This window comes from Equus asinus, chromosome 14 (assembly GCF_041296235.1).
Source record: "Equus asinus isolate D_3611 breed Donkey chromosome 14, EquAss-T2T_v2, whole genome shotgun sequence".
NCBI classification, from domain to species: Eukaryota; Metazoa; Chordata; class Mammalia; order Perissodactyla; family Equidae; genus Equus; species Equus asinus.
The window spans coordinates 31,963,343-31,971,668 of NC_091803.1; positions in this window are offsets into that span (position 1 = coordinate 31,963,343).

Consider the following 8,326-nt stretch of genomic DNA (forward strand, 5'->3'; position numbering starts at 1 on the left):
AATACTATATGTCTATATTTTATGTGTATATCAAAATGATGCTTAGTAAGACTTCTGCTGTTTCTCCACATTTCTCAACTAAAGCCCAAAGCTAAGGATGAAGAGGCACTAAGTCTCTGTCCTTTTGGTTCTAAAAAGAGCTGTCAACAAAGACTAAGTTAGTCACCTCCCTCCAGGTTTGCAAAAAGGTGGCTCAACTGGCCCTGCTCCCACCAGTCCCACTCTGCTTCTCAGCTATATCAGAAACCTGGGGAGGGAAGAGGGACACCCTTTGCTGAGAGGGACACCAAGGGAATCTCTCATAAAGGTTAGAGGTGCCCACAAAAAGAAGAGACCTGCATCATATTCATGGGGTGATGTCCCCTTGGGCCTGGTTAAGTGAGGAAATGAGCCAGAAAGGGAAGTAGAGACACATAGTAGGACACAGAGAGTGGAGTAGGGTGGAGAGACAACAGAGGAGCAGCCTGTGGCCCTAGATAGGGTGTCCTAAAGATGTGTGAGTATCTGGTGTGTCAAGTAGACTCCTAAAAGGTGCCTGGGCTTGGGGCTGGCCCTGTGGCCAAGTGGTTAAGTTCACGTGCTCTGCTGCAGGCGGCCCAGTATTTCATTGGTTCTAATCCTGGGCGCGGACATGGCACTGCTCATCAAACCACGCTGAGGCAGCGTCCCACATGCCACAACTAGAAGGACCCACAACAAAGAATATACAACTATGTACCAGGGGGCTTTGAGGAGAAAAAGGAAAAAAATAAAATCTTTAAAAAAAAAAAGGTGCCTGGGCTTGAACAGATAGACCCACAGACAGAGGATTAACGTTACACCCAGTGCAGTAAACCCTCTTACCCTAATCTCTTTTCCTTACCCCCAACAACAGAGGATCTAGAGCTTAGAAGTGGGAGGGGGTAAAGGTGTCTGGGAGACAGCCAAGACCACTTGTCTCTATTCTAGGTGCTGGAGTGGGAAGAGCAGCAGCAGAGTGGAGAGCCCTCCTGTCCACTGTGGGTCCCCCAAAACACAGCAAGCCTATGCTGGGGAGAGGGGAAAAGGCGCACTGTGCACTCAGTGTGAGATTAAAATTTTTGAGTGGGCAAACTTTTAATAACTGAAAATTATTGGGAAGTTGTGGGATCATCCCAAGAGGCCATTAAGTGATGGGAAAGGGATATTGGATATAGCAAGGAGGAAAACAGAAATTGGGGGGGAATATAACGTTCAGAGTTAAGATTTGTTTGAAAAACTAGTTACATATATCTATCCCACCCATCCCCCTCCACACACACACACCTTGTTTTGCAACACATTTGGTGACCACTTTACTCTTTATATCATTCTGTATCTTTTATTTTTAGCCATGTGCATGTATTATTTTCATAAATTAAAATAAAGTATCACTTTCTTGTTGTGGATACTTGCCAAAGTATTTGTCTTTCCTCCTGGGTCTACTGCTGGGCTAATTTCTCAACCCCATGGAAGTGAGGGTGGGGCCAGTGAAGTGTGGGTGGAAGTGATCCATGCTTCTAGACCTAAATTCATATGACATACCCCACAAATGCTCTTCTCTCTGGTGCTCCCTTGCTCTGGCTCTTGCTCTCCTGCTTGTCAGCTGGCTGATTTCAGAGGATCCAACACAGGACTCTCAGGAGGCCTAGATGAGATTGGAGCCTGTGAATATAAGGATCCTGAGTCACTGCATGGAGGAGATCCCCCCAGGAAAGCCCATCAACCAGGAAATTCTTCATTAGACTTAAGCCTCTGAGCTTGGGTTGGTTTGTTTCTGCAACATAGCCTAGCACACCTTGACTAATACACTGGAAATCTAGAGCTCAGAATGTCCTACTATTCTTCTTAAAATCTTACTGTGCATAAAGATTATGAACACTGTCCTTCTGACAAATTAAGAGAACAGGCCAAAGAACAAATTAAGAGAGCATAACAAAGTGAAGAGACATGGGTTTTGAAGTCAGACCTAAGTAGAAAGCCCAGTTCAGTTGTTTTATTGGTAGACTCAGAGAGAAATCCTGCACCAGTGGTCAGGCTTCTATTTTCTTTCCAGAACACCATGAAATGCCTCTCACTCTCTCATTAAAAAATGTATATGGAACAGAATTAAAGTTCTTCTATCTATAAATAGCTTACAAAATGGTTGAGACGGTTCTATAAAGGTTTGTCCTTTTTTTTGTAGAATTGTTTATGAAAATGTTTTTATTTTTGAAGTATTTTTTAAATTATTGTTTAAATTATTTGGGGGAAAGATTCATAACTTAAGACTATTTTACATTTTGACAAAAGATTTAGCCAGCTTTGGCTGGTGCTGCTGAGACAGGAATCCAGAAGAGATTGAGAGAATATTCCAGGTACCTTTTTTCCTCTTTTGACTGAATTATGCCAGTTCCTTAAAACAACCCCCCGAGCTCTCTGCAAGTGATGGAAAAGCTCAGTGGGGCTCAGAGAAGGCCTACCATTTCCCTGTGCTTCTGTATACCAGAGTTAGTCTGTGTAGGAGCCTGGGGCTCTTGGGAAGAAGAGAAATGGAAAGATGGGGTCTAACCACATATCACTTATGTCACCTTGCCTTTTTCCCCCGCCCCTTCTCTTGGGAGCTTTATGGGTAGGCAAAAATCAACCTTAAGGGCTATTTTGACACGTTCCTTGTCAAAATCTTTGCTCCAGTCAAGGTGACTCTAGGTATAATCAAACAACTTGACATTAAATTAGAAGGGCATTACCCTTCCAACAGAGGCACTTTCAAGCTTTGTGGCTTATGTCAAGGTTATTTGCACTCTACTAGCCTTTGTTAATAAATGGGCATAGTTCTGCTTACGTTACGGAGCTGCTGTGAGAAATAAATGATATGAGTATATAAAACATCTGACATATGGAAAACATTCTATAAATGGTAATTCTCTTCCACTCCATGTAAGGGATGGTCCCAACACTAATCCTTTTCTCCTTTTTGTTGTTGACTGATGATAAGAGAAAGTAATTGGGGGAAAGTGTATGTTAGGAGAATCTCTCAAAAGCCTGGTCTTGGCTGGGAAGTATATCTACTTATTCAGGTTTTTCTCAAGACACGTGGGTACAAGAATGATTCCAATAGCTTAGGTCAGAATCCTCCAGTAGATCTCCTTTCAAGTAATTTTAAAAGAAGACTCAAGTACACTGGGTTACTCTCGAGGATTAAACCTGGTGTGGGGGTCAGGATTACACTTCAGTTGAGTGCTGGAGAAGAAAACTAGATTCGTTTCCAGAGAATATGGGGATCCCAGGAAATAACAGATATAGATAATGATTATCAATAGCTGTATTCAGTGATGGAAACTTATAATGGGTGGATCAGGCTGATGCCTTAACATCACCAAAGGAGAGCCAGTTACACATCATGTTTCTCCAGATGTCACACAACAGGAATTAGTCAATACTACTTATATAATCTTTTTGCTAAAAATTGATCTAGCCTCTAGATCTATCAGTTTACAGAAAATGCAGGGACAGAAAAATATGTTAAATTTAACCGTAGGGTTGAATTAGCAAAATCCAGAATTTCAGAATCTCTTCAGGACAATACCCTATTTTCTACAAAAAAAATTACAAGGAAAAAGATGAGAGAGGTGGAATTTATAGATAAAAAAACCTTAAGATATGTATCAATAAAATGCAATATGTGGGCCTTGTTTGGACTCTAAGTTGAAAGAAAACCAATGGTAAAACAAAATTTTATGCGTCAATCTGGAAAATGTGAAATTTTTGAATGATCTTAAGAATATTTGATGATGATAATAAAGGATTATTGTGGCTTTTTCAAGTATTATAATGGTGTTGTGGTTAGGTTTAAACAGTTCTTATAGAGATACATAAGGAAGTATTTATGAATTAAATGATATGATATTTAAGTTTCTTTCAAAGTAAAGCAAGGAGAGGTATGAGTGGGTAGGGATTTAAATGAAACAAGATTGGCCATGTGCTGACAATTGTTGGAGCTGAGTGATGGATACTTGGGAGTTTATTTCACTATTCTAACTATTTTTACATATGTTTGAAATTTTTCCACAATGAGGGAGAGAGAGACAGAGGTGGAGAGACAGACAGAGAGTCAGAGAATAAAGAAGTAAAGGTTACAGGTATAGATAACTATTTTGAGAAATTTGGCTGTAAAAGAAAAGAAGAATGAAGAAGTGGAGGAGGACAAATGGCCTAAGATATTTTGTTTTAGTTTGGAAGATATTACTGTGGGTTTGTGGCTGATTATCTTTCTCTACTACAACTTCTAGATCAAAAAAGAGCAAGAAATTGATGATGCAGGAGAGAGGGGTAATTTAAGGAGTAATGTCCTTGAGCAGGGGAGAGCAGACACTGTCAAGTGCATGATGGGGAGGTTGGCCCAAGCTAGGAACTTGGATAGCTCATTCATCATCACTGGAAGGAATGCAGTGGGTATGGGCAGAGTTGCAGGAGTATTGGTTAATTATGTGGTAGGGGGTTGAGGACATTCTCTTCTGGCCACTTATAAATCTCAGTGAAATAAGAGGGAGGAAGGAGAGGTGGAGGTTTAAAGAAATAGGAGAAGGTGTAAAATGGTTATCTCCAACTACTATAGAAATGTAGCGGGGTTGTCAGGCAGTGAGGAGAGCCCACTGGGATTTTTTAAGGCCATCAGCAAGTACCTTCAACATCCTAAGTACATTTCTCCAGAACCATGTTAACCTGTTCATGTGCAGGCACAAAACAGGCAGAGAACTATCTGGAGCTTTGCAGAAAGCTGGGTTTTGCCAGATGAGTATGGTGAGGGAGAGCAGTGCAAAGGAGCTGAGTAGTACACAGAATCCAAGATGGGCAAGAGATAAGTGAGGATATAAAGGAGGCGATGTTCAAATGCACAGACTGAAGATGTTAGTGGGATCTGGGAATTATTGTGATAAAGGTACTAAAGGGAAATAAACTGCCAAGACAAGAGGAATTAGTAAAAAAAAAAAAAAAAGGGGGGGTGTTCAAACAGATTTTGGAGGAAATATGTTGGTGATAATGAGAAAGTGTGGGGTATAATCATGATAATGAAGGAGTGAGGTTGGGTAGGAGCAAGGTCATTGGTAGAGAGATCAAGGACATGAAACACCAGGGTACTGAATAGATCATTCACATGAAGACCAAAGTCACCAAGAATGATTGCAGAAATTATAATAGAGAAAGACCATAAACTAGCATAACAGAAGAAAGAATCTGCCCAACAATAGGACACATTGTGTCTAGGTAAGATCTGATATAGAACTAACAAGACCAAAACATCTCTGGCTGAAGTTAATTAATTTTATGAATAAAGAAAGCATTACATAAGCACCCAGGCAGAATAAGTAAGGCACTACAATACTGCATTTCAGTTCCATTCTGACACTAACTGTCTGGGCTTAGTGTCAGACCCCACAGCTTTAAGGGCACAGTCTCAGCAACTCTGCCCTTACTTCAGATGCTAGCTGCAAGTTCGGGGGTCCCCCGGCCACCCATACCTCTGACAAACTGACTACAAAATCAGGGGGTCCCACAATCCCCTCATGTTCATTAATTCACTAAAACAACTCACAGAACTCAGAAAAGTGCTATACTTATGATTATAGTTTTATTATAAAGGATATAGATCAGGACCAGCCAAAGGAAGAGAAAGATAGGGTAAGGTCTGGGAGGGTCCCAAATGCAGAGCTTCTGCGCCCTCTCCCTGTGGGATCAGGGCAGGTCCGCCTCCTGGCACATGGATATGTTCATCAACCAGGAAGCTTCATCAAGTTTTTATTGGGGTTTCATTGTGTAGGCATGACTGATTGAATCATTAGCCATTGGAACGAACTCCCTCTCCAGTCCCCAGCCCTCCCCAGAGGTTGGGCTGGCTTCAAAGCTCCGACTTTCTAATCACATGGTTGATCTTTCTGGTGACCAGACCCCTCATCGGGAATCATCTTGCTGGCATAAACTCAGGTGTGAATTAAGGGGTTCATGAATAACAAAAGCACTCCTATTACTCAGGAAATTCCAAGGATTTAGAGTCTCCAAGGACTTAGGAACCAGGGACAAAGGCCAAATTTTTTATTATACAACAGGCACATACTAGGAGAAATGAACCTAGTTGACCTCTCCAAAGTAATATTTAATGCCAGAAGACAGTGGAACAAGCTCTACAGTTTTCTGAGGGAAAGAAAATTTAACATAAGAAGCTTAAACTCAGCCAAGTTGTTTTCCATATAAATTCAATAGACGGACTTTACCAACTAAGCGAGGGAATACAGTCATGATAAGTGTTTGTGAAGAAAAAAAAATCTACTAGATATTAAATTCAGCTAACAAAGAAAAACAGTGAAGAATACAAGGAGAAGCTGTGCGAAAAGGACTATTGGTGAGCACTGAATCCACTTATACATAGATCCGGGTTTCTCAGCCTCAGCACTTGTTGGGTTTTGGGCTGGATAATTAGTTCTTTGTGGCAGAGGCTGTTTTGTGCTTGCGAGATATTTAGCAGCATCCCTGGTCTACATCCATCCACTAGATGCCAATAGCACCAACCCTGCACCTCCAGGGTATGACAACCCAAAATGTCTCCAGACATTGCCCAACATCCCCCTGGGGCACAAGTGCCCCCAGGTGGGAATCGCTGACATAAACTAATGCTTGATAATTGAGGAAGTTTTGGTTACAGAAGAGAATGCATGTATCTCAAAACCTGACAGTAATATAACTAACAAAAATCAAGGGTCTAAGAGAAGGGAGATAGGAGAAATAGAATGTATCAATTGATTACTCTCTCAAAGTAGATATTGATCAATACAGTTCAAATAGAAAAATGTAGTTTTAAAATTGACTCTAGCCAGGGCTGGCCCCATGGCCTAGTGGTTAAGTTCGGCATGATCCCCTTCCATGGCCCATGTTCAATTCTGGGCATGGACCTACAACTACTCATCTGTTGGTGGCCATGCTATGGCAGTGACCCAAATACAAAAAGAGGAAGATTGGCAGCAGATGTTGGCTCAGGGTGAATATCCCTCAGGAAAAAAAAAAAAAAACTCTCAGAAAAATTGGAATAGAGGAGAACTTCCTCAACTTGATAAAAAGTATCTACAAAAAATCTCCAGCTAACGTTGTGCCTAAGTGTGAAAGACTGAATGCTTTCCCCCTAATATCAGGAGCAAGGTGAGGATGTCTGCTCTCACCGCTCTTATTCAACATAGTGCTGGAAAGTCTAGCCAGTGTTAATACAGCAGGAAAGGAAATAAAAAGCATGTAGATCTGAAAGGAAGAAGTAAAACTGTCCCTGTTTGCAGAGGATGTGATTATTTACGTAGAAAATCCCAAGGAATCAACAAAAACAAAAACTCCTAGAACTAAAAAGTGACCAATAAATTGCTCATTCTGTTAACTGAATTTGAGTTGGGTTTCTGCCATGTGTGGCTGAACGAGTCAGTTATTTATTCATTTTGCCATCAAATATTTATTGAATGCCTAAAATTTGCCAGCAGATGTTATGGGTAATAGTGATATATCAGTGAACAAAACAGAGTTCTAATTCTCAAGGGTGTGGTAAGAGATGTAAAAAGTTAAAACAGATTAAAGAGAAAAAAATGACGGGTGCTGTTTCACAAAATGTAGTAGGGGAAGACGTCTTTGATAGGACTCCTCATAAAATGAGGGATTTGGCCCAGGGGATATCTGAGGGAGGAGGGTTCTAGGCAGTGGGAACTGTAAGTTCAAGGAGGCCAAGGCTGGAACATGTGTGGTATGTTCTAGAAAAAGTGAGGGGGCCAACGTGGCTGCAGCAGAGTGAGGAAGAGGAGGAGGTGAGTCAGAGAGGGCCCTGTGCCAGATCATGGAAGTGGTAGCAGTCCTTGGAAGGACCTGAGATTTTACCGGAGTGAGCTGGGGTGCCCTGAAGGATTTAAGCAGAGGAGCTACCTGGTAGCATTTATGTTTAGTCTTGACCAGTTCAACAGATAAACACAGCAACCGCTTCCCTGAGACCTACAGCAACCCATACTCGCCCCACAACTTCTTTCCTTTCCGTTTCAAAACCCCTCTACGTCTTCTTCCACCCTGTTTTCTTTCCTCCTTCTCAGAGAAGACTTCCTCTATCCCTTCACAGGACTCCAGCAGCTCCTTGGGCACTTTCCTCCCTATGAATACTTTCCCAGCTCCCCAAAACTTGCAGTGTATGTAAATCATTAACGGTAAAAGGGATGACTGCCTGCACGGGAATTGTGTAAACTTTCAGTGTAAACCTAGCCCAGAACTCCTGCTCCTCCCTCCGCAAAGTCTCCACCAATCAAGGAAAGGCACTCAGGACAGGCCGTGCTTC